This window comes from Chroicocephalus ridibundus, chromosome 8 (genome assembly GCF_963924245.1).
Source record: "Chroicocephalus ridibundus chromosome 8, bChrRid1.1, whole genome shotgun sequence".
Classification (NCBI taxonomy): domain Eukaryota; kingdom Metazoa; phylum Chordata; class Aves; order Charadriiformes; family Laridae; genus Chroicocephalus; species Chroicocephalus ridibundus.
In genome coordinates, this window is record NC_086291.1 from 8,378,265 (window position 1) to 8,398,160 (window position 19,896).

Below are 19,896 nucleotides of genomic sequence, written 5' to 3' on the forward strand. Positions count from 1 at the left end.
GTTACCTGTGGATTTCATTAGCAGACTGAATCCCTGCATTCGGATGTATGGTGAATATCTTCACCATCAGGTTGCACATCAGTCTTTCCAACGCTTCTCTAAAACTGCTGATAGGCTTCACAGAGTAATTACCAATAGGGAATCTCTGTCAAGTTAGCCGGTTCCTAGTACATCTAATATAAGCTTTGCTGATATTCTATAAGTCTAATTTTAAAGTTAGTTTCATGCAGTATGGATCGAAATAGTTTTAAAAAGTGTAAGTATATTACATGTTAGATTAACACAATCAACTACGCTTTTAGATTAAAATAATAAAATCACTTTTGACAAGTCTCATTTTCCATAAAATCATTTTAACTGGCATTATTTATGTTCACTCCTTTAATTCTTTATCATTTGAATCCCCCATCAGCGTTTTCTTCTAACCTACTCGGGATTGATGGGATCAACCTGGGTCATCTGCCTTGCCCTTTATGAATATTTTCATGGTCTTAGGCTGTAAGAATTTAACTTCTTTTCCCCCAGTACTGACAGATTTATTAAAAGCAGCACCCAGTGGTAGAACACTCCGGCATCTCTTTAAGTCTACTGGTCATGAGTTTTTAAGAATAACTGACTGAAAGGATATTTATCCAAAGTAATTATAGTTTAACACTCTGAAGCACAAAGGGTGAATTATTCAGTTAGACCTAGGCAAAACTGTACAAAACCTTAGACTGGTTTCGGATTGTCTGGCCATTGTGGATTGTGCTGTGTTTTTACAGCAGTCTTCTGTGACATTCAGGACTGATTCCAGCCCCGAGTTTCCTTATGGTTCTCTCTACTGCAGGAAAATAGAGTGGTTTCCAGCAACTCCATCTAAGATAACAAATGCCTGTCATGTGTTCTGCTATCTCTAAATCTGCATTTACAAGATTTATAATAGGCAGTTGTTAATTTTGTTTGCTGCAGCCAGCTTGCTGAAGAGAAATGGATAAGACAGAAAATAAATTCAGTATTTGTTGCAGAGTGAAGAAAGTGCAGGAAAGTACACTTTCACCAGTCTTTTATCATTGAGTTTGCGGTGCTTTGGCTTTAGTATCATTCATTCCCGTCCTGACAGTGATCAATCTTCTTTTTGGACGATGTTAAATTCATCACGTCTTTTGCTCCTTGCAGACCATTAGAGAATTGCTATAGAAGTACAATTTATAATATTACATACCCATCCAATCCCTACAATAAAGTTATCTTCATACACAGGATGAACATCTTGACTCTGTGTTAATGGCAAAATCATAATTTCATTTAAGTAGGGAAAGGATTTTTCGCTAAATCTTAATTCATTGTCAGGCCCTTCAGTTTTCAAGGAAGAAGAGAAGACGGTCCCTTAATGAAATTGAATTGACTTTTTTTTTTTCTTCTTCAGATGGAAATTGTAATTGCCACTGACCAGTCTTGAACATACTTATTTTTCTAAACCATTCACAATTACACTGGGAAAAGGATTGCTGCAGTAACATTGTGTTTCCCTAAGGTTAGGTTAGGGAGCCAGACTGCAGCAGAAGCTGAGCAGGAATTCCAGCCCCAACTCTTGACTTTCCCTTTTGTGACTCCTCCTTACTTTTGTGTTAATATCTGGGCCTTGATGGATTATTGATCCGGTCTGTTAGCCGTGGCAGTGGGCAGATTTGGAACACAGAGGGGAGGGGAAAAAAAAGTATCAGAAAAATTGCAGTTGCAGAGTTGTATTGCTAGGTTCTTATATAGAAAATTAATATCAATATGTCAATAGATGGCAACTCATATATTTTTACTGTAAAAAAGTTGAGTTTATTACTTTATCTCAGCTATAATCACTGATTTCTCATTACTGCCTGGCATATTACACTCTCAGGGCTGAAACACTTCTATCTCTTTTCTCTGAAAAGATTTTTTTTTTTTTGGTACTGTACCATACCATACGCTGGATGTGTATTATAGTACAGCCATAATAGAAGAGATTTTAATTTTAAACAGTGCCTTTCTTAAAATGATTTTGAAAATGTTAGAGGCCCTTAATGAGTTAAATACTGGAACTAAGCACGGCACAAGCTCTCTGAGTCACTTTGTGTATTCTTGACAAGAGCTCAAGCAGAATGCTGACTATGAGAACTGCACTGAGAAAAGGGATGCTTTTCAACACTAAGACGCAAGTTTAATCTCCTATTCCTGTTTAAAAAATGTTGAACTATCTTTAAGCTCACCTGAGGTGTCACCTTCCGAAGCTATGATTCAAATTGCCATGTAGCCAATGCTGGGTTTTGTGATATGATGTGTGTGTGCTTTTTCTTGCAGTTCTTCCTCCCCACACACTTTTCCACTGCATGTTTCTGTTTTATTTTGGCATTGAAATCTGCAGCACTACTCAGACATGCTCATATGAGCCCACACAAAGTGAGGTAGGTGCAGCAAATTGCACACTTGAGTCCATTAAATAGAATTGCACTTCCATAACAAAATATGACAGCTGTCATTTCAAAATGAGAATTCCTTTTCTCAACAAGCATATTTTTTTTCTGAGAAAACATCAAAGAAGATTTTTTTCCCATCAAAAAAGATAGAAAAATAGAGAATATAATGGAGGTTATTTTAATCTAGTTGAATCACCTGAACTAATAAATGGCTTGGGTACGAATTCATTTGTGTTTGGTGCCACAAAGGGAGCGAAGACAATTCCTAGCAACTTACCAACACTTCAGTGGCATTAAATTTGAAAAGTAATATGGGCGTTAGAATTTTATTTTAATTATTCCATCTGGTTCATACAGAAACTATTCTGGACTAAAAACTCTGTGCAGCATAGGCTTAAAGTTCTACATGACCATTTGTGCTATGTTTGGATTATTGGGACATATTCCAGCACTGAGCTGTGCCTGATTATCTGCCAGAAAATCGAAGATAATCATAGGTAGAACACAGAAAGTGAACTTTCCTCTGCATTTTGGCCTTTTCATGCAGCCTGTAAATAAAGTAATTCTGAAGCTCTGTACAGCAAAACTCATAGGCGGACTTCCAAGAATAGTCGGTGGCATTTTTATTCCTTTCTATGTCCTTTATGAATAACCATTATGAAATGCAGATTATACTGTTAATTCTGCATATGTGTATATGCTTTTGATGGAAGGCAGCAGCTGAAAATTTGTCTAGCAGGATAATTTTTTAGTAGTTAGAGTATGTGAAAGAAATTAATACATGGATAACTCTGTCAAGTTTGATGAGAATGATAATATAGTAAGCCAAAAGGATATATGGGTGCAACTTGCTAGAAGTGAAAAAAAAAATAAAAAGTACAACCTCTTCAAACAGAAGTTGAAAACCTGTCAGATGGTCTGTAGGACTGAAATATTTGCTGTATAAAGAGATAAGACAGTAACAGAGAAGCTAAAAAAAGTTCACGTTGAAGGAGGTTAATGGAAGTTACCCCACCAGGATCTATGGGACTCTCCAACTGAAGTTTCAGTAAGCTAAGTTTTAAGAGATCCATAAAATAGGTAATAATATGGAAAAGCGTATGTCAGCTGCCTATTGAATTGTGAATGGCATGGATAATTTTACTGGATGCTGCCCATTCTTTTTATCCAGCAGTGTGTTTGACAGAGCAAGTTGAGATCCTGGGGAATATATTGCTGCAACTTCTTTTGAAAGAGGGCTCTTGGAGTGATTAGACAAATTAATGGAGGACAATGCTTCCAAGGGCTATAAATAAGGTTATCTAGGTGCAACCACTCGCTCATAAAGTTCCCAAAGTACTGATTACTGGAAGCGTACCCAGAGAAATACCATTCTGTTACTGCCCCAAAATGCCATTTCCATAATGCCCACTGGCAGAGACAGGATGCCATGCTCGATGAAGATCTGTCTGATTCAGTTCTGCTCCTGCTATGTGATGTTATAAAGGAGCCATGCTACACTGAGAAAAAGTGTGTCTGTGTGACTATAAATACTGAGTCTGGTGGGTTATTACTAGCACTACTGTGAGTTAAGATGTTTGATAAGACTGCGTATAATGTTCTGAAAGGAGGAGGGAATTTGAAATAAAATATGCAGATGATAATAAGTTACGAGAAATTGAAATTGCCAGTGAGGACCATGGCTTCTTCCAAGGATCTTGAGGTCTAGTCTGAATTTCTTAGGTCTTCAAGCAAAGCTCCCACTGGATTAATTTTTGGGATGTATTTGACAAAAATTACATTATTTCTTCAGCTCTTAAAAATTTACCCCAAAATTGTCATGTAAAACTAGCCTAATTTAATTGTATTAACTTCAGTAGGATATTTGCCTGTGTGAGGACTGTGCTGTACAAAGACTGCTTCTGTTAATAGAAGGAAATTATTTATTCCTACGGACACTTTCAGAATCATAATGGCCTTGAAAGTCTGTTTGAAAATCTGTCTGAACAAAAGACAAGATGCATGTACGACGGGTACATCTTAGCCCATCTATTTAAGAGCTTTGTTTTACTGAGGCTTACTCTGGTCCTCTTCGCTGGGGTAATTTTTGCCTGAGTACATGAAAGAAGGTTTTTCATAGATTATGCGTAGAACTGGTTCACAATAGCAGAGTTCATACCCTTGGAGGCCAGGCTCTGATATGAAAATTGGAATATGAATTGACAAGTATTAAGAGAGAAATATCCAAGTTAGAGAATTTAAAGAAGCTTTAGCTTTGTTAAATAATAATTTATTTAATAATAAAACATCAACTGGCTGAGATTAGGAAGAACCATTTTGATGTAGTTTATTTTTTAAGATATTCACTTCATACAGCTGCATATTTGTTCCTGTCACTCCCTCAATATTAAATTTTGTGTCTCTAAATGGTGTGAGTTGGTTTTATTTTCCTCAGTCAGAGCCTTTAATGTTGATGTTATTGATTCATGCTAAAAAAAGAAAACAATGAAAGGCTTCTTCAAGATACTTGAAATCTGATCAATTCTTTTCTTTTAAATTGGAAATACGATATACCTATTACTCTAGGATATGTGCCTCTAAGTGCAAGTGGTTGGAGCATACATAATAATTTCCTGTTTTATTTGAATGTACAGGCTCAGCATCATATTTTATAAATGCTGAGGCCCTAAAGTTAAGTAGGCTAACACCCCAGTTTTGAAGTAGTAATTTATGTTGCAAGTAAGGCATTATTGAAGCTAAGTAAGTGATTCACAACTAACTTTATCATGCACATTTTTCAAATATTTCATATGATATTTGTAAGTACACTTCTAGCACATGACTGGAAGCTTTAGAGCATGGTCTGAATTCTTATCCCTTTCTGTCGAATATTAATTTTATCCTCGTGCATATAATTAATATACACATAATTAATAAGTACAATTAATAACAATACAAGAGGAAGAAGGAAGGCAAGCAAAAAATTATTTCTTCAGACAGTATCTTAGGACTGTTGGAATGTATTTCTACCTTTGTTTTGATTCAATTTTAATCACTAGATGAAAGAACATTTAAAAAAAAAAAAAAAGATCTTTATTATGTGTCATATGGGTAATGAAAGAGGGAAAAATATATAGTCAATACAGAAATACTCAAGTCTATGTTTCTGCTTTCATTGAGTCATAACCTCCTTATACTAATTTCTGCAAGGTAAAATGAGATATGCTTATTTGTTCCAAAGTGACTTCTTTTCTATACTGAAAGCATAAACAGAAATCCATAAAGATTTTGTGAGGATAGAAAAGGATATTTAGATTTCAGTTATTTTTTGAATAACGGGCTGAATGTCCAGGTTACAAATGAGCAGAGGGAAGGGAAGAATGAGGAGTGCACAAGTGCCATCCTACATAGCTCTTTCTGCCTGCCTGGAAGTAAAGAGCAGATAGGATTTTCTCAAACTTGTCTCCTATAATTGAAAGATGTTGTTGACTTGACTTTTGGTACAGCAGGTACAGGCTGGGTCTTTGCAGGGTCCTGGCGCCCCTCCTTTGGTTGCAAGTTCTGGCTGCTGTTATCGGAGGGGGCATGTATGTGTCTGTGAGGAGCCCAGTGCCCTGCCACACCAGGGAGGGTGAGTGTTCTGAGGAGGGAAAACATGGCTTCTTGCTAAATTTAGGTGGTTTAAAAGTAAGGATGTCAAGGCAGTGGGCAGTGTCATAAAAAAGAAAGGAGAATTTTGGAAAAAGAGCCCCTTTAAGTGTCTAGCATTGGGACTTTACTACTCGGTAAATGGGATTACATAACAGTATATTTCCAAGATTTTCATTTTTGAGGACCATTGTGCAAAAGCTGTTACTTCATGCTTTGGGTTTTCCTTCCAGTAGTCTATGTCTTGGTTCTCAGAGTCCCATGTTTTAGAGATTGCTACTAACGGTGCCTTATTTTATTCTAAAAGGATCATAGTTTGAGAATGTTCGAAGTATAAGTGAAATACGTAATAAGTATCTTTCATTGCATCACAAGGATAGGGCGCATTTTATTGCATATTCCTACTCTATAAATGTTCTTTTATGTGTTTCTACGTAGCTGCCCACCTTCTTTCATGCTGTTCCCTATGCTTGTTTCATACTCCTCCTCTTTGTTAACTGCCTTCATAACAGTTCTACGTCCTCCCAAGCGATGACACAATCGCTGCTGGTGAAATTTGCACTTAATCCTGAAAGCTGGACAGCCATGCTGCTTGCTTTGTTAACAGGTTTATAGTTTTTATAATCACTTTAGCAATAAAGAGGAATTTTAATTTTCCTTTAAAATACAACAACCATAAATAATTAAAGGTTAAGTAAATAAATTATTTTTAGACAGGCTCTTCATCCTGTCTAAAACCTAGAGTTTCTTCACATTAATTAATGACAGTATTAGTACTTAAAAATGAACGTAAAGACTGGAGCATCGTATTCTGTTTTGGGTTCTAAGGTGATATCATCCAACTATTGCAACATGGAAAGAGAGTTGAGTGACTAGAAGTCAATTCACCTTAAAGCACTTCTCTTATTAAACTTCTAATAAGAACATTAGTAATTTGCACTAATGTCTTCTGTTTGTATTAGAGATGACCAAACTGTGTAAGTTAGGAAGTAAATGAATAAATGGAATAGATAACTCAGAGATACCACATTTTGTTGTATACTTTATTGTTGAATTGAAAAGTGTACTTTAATGATGGTGATTGAGCACCAGAATGTGTTTTGGAGTATGCTTTGTAAAAGAAAGGAAATCCGAACAACATGAGAGCAACCTTCCTTCAGCACAAAGGGGCAGGGCAAGGATCGGTTTTTGATCTTTGCGACTTTCAGAGTATGTAGATCACAAAGTCTGAAAAAATTACATTTGTAATTTCTTTTCCAGAATAAGAACAACTTCTGTCAAACGGGTGTGTTAGCCATGCATATACAAAATTCTGTTTGCAAGCCACATAACTATGTGAGCAATAGTTCTTTTAAACAAATAATTTGTTCCCTTATATTTTCTATTTTCACATTCTTTTGCACAATTGTTTTATTCTGCCACTTTATATTTTCTTTTTTTGCTAGAAGAAAATCTGTAGTAATAGAATTAAAAGTTGCCTATGCATACATTGTCAAGGATAATAAACTTTAAACTTCTTTCAAACTTTTCCTTCTGAGAGAAATAATTTATCTAAGTCCCATGACGACATTTCAGCTTCTTACCATGTGGCTGACACAATGAGTCTTATCTAAGAAGAAGAAAAGCTATAATAAACACTGGAGGGTTTTCTTTGTTTTGTGTTTGTATTTTGAATAATAGGTGGCAAGACATGTTTGACATAAGACTGCAGAATGATTAGACTAAGGATTTGGAGTGCAGCTGCACTGATGATATTTGGCAGCCTTATTGACACATTGCATTGCCTCGGGCTAATCATTCTTGCAGTTTTTCAGTCATTTCTTGAGGTCTGTTTAGGGAGAAAGCACTTAGACCTACTTTCGAGCTGGGTTCGTCTCCATCCTCTCTCTCTCTCTCTCTCAACTTGCAGTGGTGAAGCAAAGCAAATGGCTGCAGAGTGGACTAGTCTGCTGCTGGCAGCGAGGAGGAGCCTTTTCTCGCAGAGTCAAAGCCCCTCCTACATTGGTGATCTGTCCAAGTCTTACTAGGTAGATTATTTACTAAGTGATCATTAGCGGCTTTTGCTTTTTCTGCATTTGACTCAAGTCATCCAAGAGTACGTTCTATCTGCCAGTTTTATTACAGTGCATCAACAGCTACTTCTGATGTATGCCCAGAATGCAGAATTATCAAATATTTGCCTACCCACAGTATCAAATGTTAAGGATGCTTAATTTTTTCCTCTTAGCTAATTATTTTCTTTGCCTTTTCTGTGATTTCAATTTTATTTCAACTGGACTAAGGTATTCTCTTTAACTGCCTTGCTTTTGCATAATATGATAAATTGCTACTTCTAACATACACTGAAATAATATTTCTGGCAACCATTATCTTGGAGAGGAGGAATACAAGAGCCCACACTGGGCCTCTTTTTACTGCTTTGCATTAGAAAAAGTTGTTATTAGGTCAAATATCATATTTCTATATGGGATAGCCAGATTCTTATTTTAATGAATCATTTTCCTTCACAATCATTCTCCAAATCTCGTTGAAATTCAAATCAAATGAAACAATACATTTGAGGTGTAATAAAGGTGGTGCTCTGCCAAGATGCAGTTACTGAGATCATTGTCGTGAAGCGCTTATAACATTTGCAGACCAAACTCTAGTGCAGTCCATCAAAGGCGTGACTTACCTAGGACAGTTTCAGGAAGCTGTGTTCCCTACGTCTTTATTCTATGCCTTTCCCTTAGCGTAACCTCACACAGCATGTGCTATTGCTTCATAACGTGGTTATGGCCAGGCCTCCCATCCTGGTCATCTGGACACATCAAAAAATAATACTGAAATAATATTTATGAGAGTAAGTGCTAATGAATAAATTGCTTAATGGGTTATTAATTATTCTTGCTAGTTAATTTTTCTGGCTGTCTGACATACCTTGTCCATGTGAATTTGATTGTCCAGACACTGTCCTCACTACCTGAGATCCTTACTGGGTAGGGATAAACCTGTGTTTGCGTTTATGATACCTGTGGCTATGCTGATCACAAGGCCATTACTGAAGCACGGAGAGCGCTCTTAAAAATAGTTGTCTTATGCCGTGAGGCACACGCATATGACATGTTCAATAGAAATCACAACAACTTGAAAAACTGCTATTGCTGGAAGATACACAACTGTTCCCGGGGTAAGCTTGTGTCATTAGATATATAATTCATATTAAACATCTCATCATTGCTGTTCTACAAAATGATTTTTACTCGGTGGTCACAAATAAAAACATCAGCCTTGCAGGAGTTTGAAGCTTTTTCATTCCCTTAACTTTGCAGCACTTGAACTAAATGGCAGGAGGGTTGGAACTAGATGATCTTTAAGCTCCCTTCCTACTCTAAACATTCTATGATTCTAAATGTTTGGTCTGATGTCCTGGCTTTATGAGCAATTTTGAGGCCATTTGGTCTAATCTGAATTTTAGAAAGGCAGCTGTGCACTGTCGTGTGACAGTTCTCACTGAACTTTCCTGTCTCCTTGAAATGTTGCGATTTTAAATGTCTATAACTGTGCAGTCATCTGCAACTGAACCTTTACCTGTCTCTCTTCAATGACATGTGGGTTATTGTTTAGCTTGTGAATAATTACACTGGAGGTAATTTTGTTTTCCTGCACATAACACAAAGTATTTGAAGATTCTCTTACAGAATTTTTGGAGGCCCGGACTTTTTGATAACATCTTGAGGTGAATTCAAGCATGATCAAATTGTTTAAAAACCAAACTTCTTTTTGTGGTATAATCAAAGTATAAAATTATCTTTCAGGAACACTTCAAATCCAGAATTCAAGATGTGAATTTATTTATAAAGTAACGTTAGGGATTCCTTTTTTAAGGAGTTAGTTTTCATTGCTGTAAGTGTCTTGCAGAAAGGAATGGAAAAAAATTATAATAGTAGTTTATACATCTGCTTTTAGCATATTAAAACAAAGAAAAATATTTCACTGGAAGCAATGAAACAGACTTGGTTTTCATAAATTATGTGGGCCTTTTTGTGACTGTAGAGAAGTTAACAGCTGGGAGAAGCATTTAGGGGTCTTGGAAGTCTAATGTGACTTTGAGTTTCAAGCAGTTTTAGCTGGAACTGGCAACACTTGTGTGTAGCAATCATGCTATAGCTAGTTTGCCCGTTTCTAACAAATGATAACAGTGTGAAGACTGATGCTATCCACTGGTCAGCTCTTGGAAAACAATTACAACAAAAATCATTTTTCTTCTTCCTGGCTATTGCTTGGAGGAGTGAGAGGACTGAAAGAGAGCCTCCATTACCCCTCCTCCTTCCTAATCATGCAAGAAGGAAGTAGAAGTTGGACAGAAATAGGAATCGGAGAGCTTTATTGAGCTTTATAGCTCTATTGAGAAATAGAGGATGAACTTTGAGTGAAGTCACGTCTCCACTCTCTTGTTTATAAACTGGGAATTGTGGAAGTACAGCTTAGGTTTCAAATGCCCTTTTATTGATACATCTACGCACCAGAGACACATATATTATCTACAGGTATGGCAATTTCAGTAACTGTAGCAGGACTGAGAATCTGGTCATACTATGTATGCTTTGAAGTCATCTTGTATGAAAGTGTTTTTCCCTAATGAGAAAACCTGTTTGTTCATCAACAAATACTATCAAGCATAACAAGCAAACTAGATTTTTCAAGATTTCCAACACTTATGTACAGCTTATCTTACAACAACATTATTAAATTCAGTCATAAAGAATCCAAAAGTGGGTGTATTTCATACAAAACAAGTAACATGCATATAACTTGAGTATTACACCTACTTTTGAAAGATCAGTCTGCATTTTTGTTTTCTTTTGTTGAAAATACCTTCACTATCTATCTGACAACATGTATTACAAACTCTGAAATGTCAAATATTTGATGCACTGCTACCTACTTTTATTAGCTGCTGCTAAATAATATCAGTTTTGCAAATTGGATGTTTGTTTCCCCTCCCCTCCAGCAAAGCTCAGCCTCAATAAATGAGGTCAATAGCTGGATAGTGAGAAATACTTTCTTTCCATTGTAATGTTTTCTTATTGTAACCGGTCACTGAAGAACAGGTAATGAACTCTGTATGAACAAAAAGCCTCACCTTTATCTGATATCAGCAGGAATCATGTTGGCTTAATCCAGAGTTGTATTTCATCTGATATATTTTACTGATTGGAAAGGGAAGCGTGTTTGTCAATATTGATCTTATTTGAGATTTAAAACGTGTTTTAAGTTTCCTAACACAAATATGATATTGGGTAGTTTAAACTTAACTTACCTGACAACTTTTTAAAGATATTGCAACATTTTTGTAATTCAATCAAAAGGTTTCCATGGTTCCTGTATTTTCTGGAGTTAAGATTTCTCTTGTTGTTATAACCTTGCCCCCAGTTAAATAGTAAAGGGTTGGAAGTATCTGCTGCAGTGCATTTTGTCACTTTATAGCTATATAGCTAATTTTAACATGCAAAGAAATGTTAGGCGACACTTTTTTCACTTAATTTCTTTCTCAAATGCAAATAAACAGTGCATACTCTTAAGTGCCTCATACAAAAAAAAATAAAATAAACCAAACCCTAGAAAAAAGTGCTAAAAGAAATAGAATCGGTGCAAACTAAAATCCATTTCCTAATCAGAAATCAACTTTTTTGTCAAATGACATTTCTTACATTCCATTATATTAAAGGATTAAAACCTTCCCTCAGTTTCTTCCTCATCTGATTGAAAACTGAGGCAGTGGCAGCACCCTTGCCGTGAACGTTCTTTTTTCTAGCAGTCTGTCTGCTTTGAGGAATTAGATGTAAGATTAGTTAGATCTAAGGTTAAGAAACCATCTAGTGTAAGACATTCTCAGAGCAGAAGTCTGCTACATTATAGAACAGATTAATTTAGCCAATTTTACTTTTATTTGGTAGTAAAAACCTCTTCTTAGTACATTATTTGGAATAAATTTGTATCAGCATTTGAAGAAATAAGAATTATTATTTGAAGAAATGAGAATTATTCCATCTCTAATCTTGAGAAGGTATAACTCAATTAAAATAATTTTCTTGTGTAACAGGATTACCTAGGGACTGAAATGTAATCTCTATAATTATTTTCTTTTTCATTTCTAATGCTCCTTCTTGTATTATTTAACATGTGAAGTGGCATGTACTGTTGGATTATTTTTTTTTCATAACTAAATAATAAAAAATTATACCTTGACTTGCTCTGACTATAGCATGACATTTAATAAGTTTAGGTGAGTTAAACTTCTAGAAAATATCATTACAATGATAGCTTTAAATAAGTAGCTAAATATTATATCCCGCTAAACAGCATCAAATTAAGTCCTTTTAATACAACACAAAATATTAGTTAACTTGAAATTAATGATCTGAACCAATCGTAAGATATTGACCAAACTGAGAAGAGAGAGGTTTGCTTTGGTTTTTTTCTGCCATTGAAAGATGGATCTGCCAGAGCCACTGTAATTGTAGGTTGAACACAAAGCTGTGCTGAGATTCGAAACTACATGTTTTTTGTTAAGCTTGAGTGTGAAGAACTTCTGTGGAAACAGTTTATATAAACTCTACCATACTTTGACAACAGAGGAATCTTTAAAAAACATGTGCTATGCTGACAGGCTTCAAAATCTCACAGATGTGTATCTTCCACAAGAAAGTTCTATACTGCTGGTGTTTTGACCAGTTAATTATTAAAAAAGAAATTTTTTTTTGCATGTTTAGTAAAGATAACTACCCTTAATTTAAAATCTTCAGTCAGTTGTGTGCTATGATCCTTCAGAGCACTGTGTGTGGTGTTACTCACAAATACTTTCCTGTGCTTCCACAGTGAAATTATTGGTAATTTCTGGTTTTGTATTTCTTTCATGGAACAAAAAAGAGCATCACAAATGTGCTTTTTAAGAGATTAATGCTTTTATTCAATAATGGCCGTATCCTCATGAGTCCTCAGGAACTGCGACAGAAGAAAGGAAAAGTCTGAGGTTTGTTTGCTGGGAGAAGTTGCATAATTATTCTGTGACTAATGGGAAGAATTGTGCTCAGTAGGACTCATTTCACAAAAATTGGACTTCTGTACAGTTTATTTACTCAAACTGAGTTAACTTGCCCTGGCTTTATGATTTGTCTGAAAAGCTATTATTTCTCCTCTTAGTACTGCAAGCTACTCTATCACAGTTGATACAACGTGTGCTTTATGTATTTTTATGGTGTCAGTCAACACTATGAAAAGTTATCCGGAAAGATTTTGAACTTTGAGGATTCTGCCTGAGGGACTGTAGGAAGACTACTGATGGCAGTATTTTTGGAAGGTCATTAAGAGGATTTTAAGGATTAAACCCCCTCTTTTTGTCTGCGTGGAGATTAGTGGAGGAACCTGCACCAGTGGGCATTTGGTGTAATCAAACCTGACTGTGGAGTTCCCTTTGTGTTGTGAAGGCAGCTGGACAAAAGGGAGCTTAACGCCCAGCCTGCCTTGGCTATACTGTGCCTGACCCAGCAAGAACAGGCTGTGTACAGGCAGGGCTAATGCATGCAGGGGGGAAAAACAGGGGGGGCTTAGGGATGAAAGTGTAAGGTCAAGCAAGAGACAAAAGAAGACGCTGTTATATGCAGATACGGAAGCCAAAGCTTGTAAGGAACGACAGAGGAATACATATACAGATTAAAAATAGTGATGGTTTATTTAATTTTCCTCAAATACCGTTCTCATTTGTAAGCTTTCCCATTTTGGAAATCTAGATTTAAGGTAAACAGGACAGTACGTGTTGCAATTACATGAAGAGTACAGGAGAAACCATAGAAACAAATGAGATACTCTGGTTCTTCTGGTTAGTGACTCAGGAAGTACTGAAATTCATTTCTTCATGTTGAAGAACATCTGTGATGGTTGAGGAGAGGGAGAAAGTTTGCCAAGTCAGGAGTTCCATAAAGGGAACAACTGAGGGAAGTGCTAGAAAGTCATGGAAATGTCTTTAAAACCAAAATAATCTGTAAATAAAAATGTCAACTATCGTATTGAACACACGTGGCTGAACATGGCTGTAGAATCATAGGATGGTTTGGCTTGGAAGGGAGCTGTAAAGATCAGCTAGTTCCAACTCCCCTGCCATGGTCAGGGACACCTTCCACTAGATTACATTGCTCATCTCCAATGGTGGCCTCCAGTGGTGAGGGTTAAACAGAATGAGAGTCAAGCTCTTTAGGGTGCTCTGCAGTAGCTTGTGCTCCTGGAGATGTATGTTGGCGGTGGTCTTTTGGTTCTTGTGACCTCTGGATATTGACGAACACATCTACAAGAGAGAAAAGGAAAAGGACCTCCCCCTTCCAAGGTAGTCTTCCCAAACCTTAGCTGTGTACAGTTTTTGCATAGAAGTCGATTTCAGAAAAAAAGGTTGAGCATCTCAAGTTTTTCACTGATACAAGTTAGTTTAAATATCCTCCCTTCACTCTCTCATACTCCTACAAATTGAGCTGAAACAGTTTGAATAGTTTTTTATTTAACATCCTAATAAAATGTTTCCTGTTGGAACTTCTAGATTAAACATCTATCACCTTCTCGTTTCCAAATTTTTAAATTCAAGATGTTCACTGTGAATTTAATATGGAGGGTTCTCCAGGCTTCTGTATCTGAGACACCCTGATATTTTTTTTTCAAGAGGGAACTCTGGCATATCTGGAGCACCTCTCTTACGAAGAGAGGGTGAGAGAGTTCTGTGGTATTTTATGCATCAGTGGTACTCAGTTTTTGGTCAACTAACAGAAAGAAACCTTCCACTTTCTTTGTGGTTTTTTTTTTTTTTTTTCACTTGATGAATTCTCCCATCATATGAGAGAAACCGCGAGTCTCACATTAAGTGACTTTCCAGATTATCTCAATCTCATGTCATACAGGAAGAATTTTATTCCAACGCTATGCTTTATTGACAATGAACTTCAGGTCTGGAGTATCAGCAAATGTCCTTGGTCCTACTTTATCATGTTAAAGTCTTATATGAAAAGAGTGTGTTAGATCAGACTGTAGCTTGATAGTTCCTCTTTCACTGTAAGTCGTTACACCTATTTCAGCTGGTTTAATACCAGCTGAATGGTATGTGATGCAAAAATCTCTGATTATGATGTACGCAAATTGACTGGGTTTTCAAGAAATGTCTCTCCAGTATACCTCTTTTAATGCAGCTTCATAGAATGGCAATTGTTTTGTGTGAGTGTGTGTTTGCAATTCAAATGCTTGAAGTGTGGTGTGTTTTTTTGTTTTTTTTTTTTTTCTCTAATTAGTAAAGATGTGGACTCATTTTATGCATTTAAGAGGGCAGTTTGACTTTGAACTACCTCACAAAATAAAAATCTAAATATTTTACACAACTCAAGCTAAGGTGTGTGAAACGAAATGATTGTCTGTTACATCCGTAAACTTGGTGAGGATTTCAGGTAGAATTGGTGAAGGACGATTGTTTTAAAATAGCAATGATATTTTGACAAGCATCTTAAAAAACATAATGGATTTTAGAACAGTTCTAGTCTGCTTATGTATTGATTTTTTTAATTATTATTTTCTAAGGCTTTTCAATTTAAGGATGGAAATAAAGTAGTCTCAACGAAATCAGTATTACTTTGCCATTTTAGGTTTACTTTTTCTTTCCCCATGTAATAGGTAAAAACATTTTAAAAGGAAATAAATATTAGAGAAACAGGGGTCTTCCGTACAGCAGGATTACACCAAAGTGCCTGCTAGAAGAATGAAAGAATTTAAGATGTAATTGAAAAATAAAAATGAAAGACACTTTCCATAGAATAGTTAGGAAATAATGTTCATGGCTTTGGAGTATACGAAGCAATAAACGGCTTTCACGGGTGATTAAATGCTGAAACGAAGCTAAGATGTTTGATCACCGTGCAAGTAATTTATTTCAACACTATGAAACATGATTCCTATTATAAGACAAGATAAAAGAAGATACAACAATATTTTTCTTCTCTTGTGAAGGTCGGTTAGAACAATTAATAATGGGGAGACCAGATGGCTCAAGGGACAGGCGGTGGGCTCAAGACTGTTCTTTTAAATGTGGAACATATCAATAGTAAATAACTATTAGTATCATCTGTTTTTCTACCATATGCAAAGTCAGTCAGTTTTATCAGTCCATTTCTCATGGAAAGTGTTCACAGCCTCAAAAGTCACCATCATGGTTGGCACATTTGGTCCTGTTTCAGCAAAAAGACTAAAGAATACATTGACAGTGTCAACTGGGAGTGAAGTAAATGAATTTATAAACTCATATTTGTGGAATTAGGTGTGCACAGTTGCCCACATATATTTGCAGACTAACAGACCATGTGTAAACACAGATGTATTCCAGGCTTCAGTTCATCTCACTTTAAAATTTTGGCTCATGTCCTGTTTTCTTTTGGGGATTTAACTGTTTGAAAGTACTTTTTTATACAATTGAGTATCCAAATACCTGAGTAGTGAAATACAATAATAACCTCAAAACTTCAGCACCGTAAACCACGTAGTTTAAGATTGACGGAAAGATATATAGCTTTACAAGGAAACCTATTTGGGGGTTTGTAAATCAAACAGTAAAAAGGCTAAACTTAAAATTCCAAAGCCTTTTGTCATTATAGATGCTGACAATAATTTAAGAAATATTTTAATACTGTGTATTTTATACAATTTCTGTTACTAAAGAACTCATGTTGAACTTTCCAAATTATGAGAATCTCTCCCATGTAAGCAATCAGGACTCTGTGTGGAACCTTAATGGGCTATTTTGTACACACTCATGTTACTACTCTGTACTGTTAATTATTCTACCATATTTGCATGTATAAATATTTCTAGTCGGTAGAAGGTGTTCTGTCACAGGAAAATGTATTAGAAGGGCTAACATTTCCTCCACCTAATGCTTTCATGGGGCAAAGAAACAATTTTTATTGCTTTTGTGCAGTTTAGTGTCTTTTAGTTGGCTCTTATTTTAAATATGAAAATTCTTCCTGCCTCCTCTACTTGCACTTTAGTTGCAGACATCCCAAGGTTATAAATATTGTGTGTTTATTGCCATGACTTATCAGTTAAAGGGGCTAGAATTTTGTATGTCAAAACCAACCTTTTTATAAAAAAGGGGGATTTTCTCCAATGCAACAAGCTTTGACACTGACAGTAAGTAGCATTTAACTGATTCCTTAGTCCAGAATTTAATTGATTCCTTAGTCCAGAAACCTCTTTCTTCCGCAGATTAGATGTCTCATTATAATGGGAAAGACATTTTTCTTAACCTGTAAGTCTGTATTTGGAGTAACTTCTACTTTGTCCATCTACCTTATCCTGATAAGTATCAGAGCCTAAACTGTTGGAGACAATTCCTTACTACTTATGTATTCCAAAATTTAGACTGGCTTAAAACTGACAATGCAGATAATAAAGCTATGGGTCTTATAGATGAGTGATAGAGTAAAAATGTTTGAGGTGGGATACAGACTGCTTCTGTGTACAAGATCCAACCTGTCCTCAAAGACATAAAGAGTAAATATGATAAATGCTATAAAAGCAGAAATGAGTTTACAAAAAAAAATAAAATCCCAGCAACGTCTTCCTCTCATCTCTTCCTCTATAAAATTCCAAATGTAAACACATATGTGGCTCAATCTTAACCTCAGCAGGACAAAGTGATTAATTTTTCATTTCATTTAATTCAGTGATAAATTTTAAAAAATTCATGTATATCTATTGCGTTTTGTTGTGTTTGTATATTTCTTAATTTTCTGTCATCTCTGGCCTTGACAATTTATCTGTACGTTGTATAGCAATGACAGATTATCTTGTTAGATGACTGCAGGATTTTACCTTATTACATCTCAGTCAATTAATATTTTTTTTGTTTTTATGGATTGAATGACATCAAGTGAAAGACGTTGGGGTAGTGAATATAGGCTTACGTATATAAGCATCCTCATAGGGAAGCTTAGGAAGTGTGGGTTAGATGAATGGACAGTGGGGTGGATAGAAAACTGGTTGAAAGATAGAGCTCAGAGGGTTGTGATTAGGGGCACAGAGTCTAGTTGGAGACCAGTGACGAGTGGTGTTCCCCAGGGGTCAGTACTGGGTCCAGTCCTGTTCAATATATTCATCAATGACTTGGATGGAGGGGATAGAGTGCACCCTCAGCAAATTTGCTGATGACACAAAGCTGGGTGGGGTGGCTGACACACCGGAAGGCCGTGCCACCATACAGAGAGACCTGGCAGAGAGAAACCTTATGAAGTTCAACAAGGGCAAGTGTAGGGTGCTGCACCTGGGGAGGAACAACCCCCTGCACCAGTACAGGTTGGGTGCTGACCTGCTGGAGAGCAGCTCTGTGGAAAGAGACCTGGGAGTCCTGGTGGACAACAGGATGACCATGAGTCAGCAATGTGCCCTTGTGGCCAAGAAGGCCAATGGCATCCTGGGGTGCATCAAGAAGAGTGTGGCCAGCAGGTCAAGGGAGGTCATCCTCCCCCTCTACTCTGCCTTGGTGAGGCCGCACCTGGAGTGCTGTGTCCAGTTCTGGGCTCCCCGGTTCAAGAGGGACAGGGAACTGCTGGAGAGGGTGCAGCAGAGAGCTACAAAGATGGTTAGGGGACTGGAACACCTCTCTTATGAGGAAAGGCTGAGGGATTTGGGTCTCTTCAGTCTGGAAAAAAGACGGCTGAGGGGGGATCTTATCAACACTTATAAATACTTAAAGGGTGGGTGTCAGGAGGATGGGGCCAGGCTCTTTTCAGTGGTGCCCGGTGACAGGACAAGAGGCAATGGGCACAAACTGGAACATAGGAAGCTCCACCTAAACATGAGGAGGAACTTCTTTACCCTGAGGGTGGCAGAGCCCTGGCACAGGCTGCCCAGAGAGGTGGTGGAGTCTCCAACTTTGGAGACATTCAAAACCCATCTGGACGCGTTCCTGTGCAACCTGCTCTAGGTGACCCTGCTCTGGCAGGGGGTTGGACTAGATGATCTCCAGAGGTCCCTTCCAACCCTATGATTCTATGATTCTATGATTCTATATAGTATGCAGCAATATTGATAAATTCTGGGAGTGTGCTTCTACTACCATTTTTTCAATTGTGTAACTCTGGCATTCATCAAGAAGGAATGTACAAAGCACTACCTCTGTAATACTTATAAAATGTTAAACAGACTTAAACATATGAAAATATTCAAAATACTTGCAATAAGTTTACTGAAATGTTTAAATCATCTTGAATCCGGTTCTTGCTTTTCCTGAAGGCTGAGATAAAAGCAGAAGGGGCAGTTTTCTTGATTCAGTTCACATGGCAACTTATTTCTACCTAAAGTATCTTTCAGTGCAGCAAGTTATTGTAGGCAAGTTAATATGTCATTGACTGGGAGGGTATGCTTACATCCCCTCCGCAGGGATGTGGCATTTGCACAAAAATCTTAGAAAGAGCAGTAAGCTGCTTAGACACTTAGACTAGTTGCCTCAAGTCCAAACTTCCACAGCATCTGAGAAGCATCGGAGAAGATATTGTAGAAGAAGGGCATCCTCGTTGGCAAAATGTTGGTGGGAAAGAGCAAAACTTTAGACTGTATGTAGCATTTGCCAGTTCGATTGTCAAATTTGTATTTGCAATTGCCCCGTACTAGTTTCTACTGGGAATCACAGCACTGCAAGGGCGTAGCATTGCCCCACGCAGAGCAGGGCTTTCAGTGAAGCAGTCAGTGCTGGAACTCAGCGGTTCTGATTTAGCCAGATTGGGGTCTAATGCTGCATTCAGGTTCCTGTGGTAGATTAGTATCTCAGCTAGTT

At 36.9% G+C, this 19,896-nt stretch overlaps 1 protein-coding gene across 3 annotated transcripts in view; it reads left to right on the top strand.

Moving 5' to 3' along the window:
* LOC134519544 (cytosolic carboxypeptidase 6) overlaps positions 1-19,896 on the top strand; it is a 969,057-nt gene that overhangs the window by 125,649 nt on the left and 823,512 nt on the right. The gene's annotated exons all lie outside the window — the stretch shown is intronic.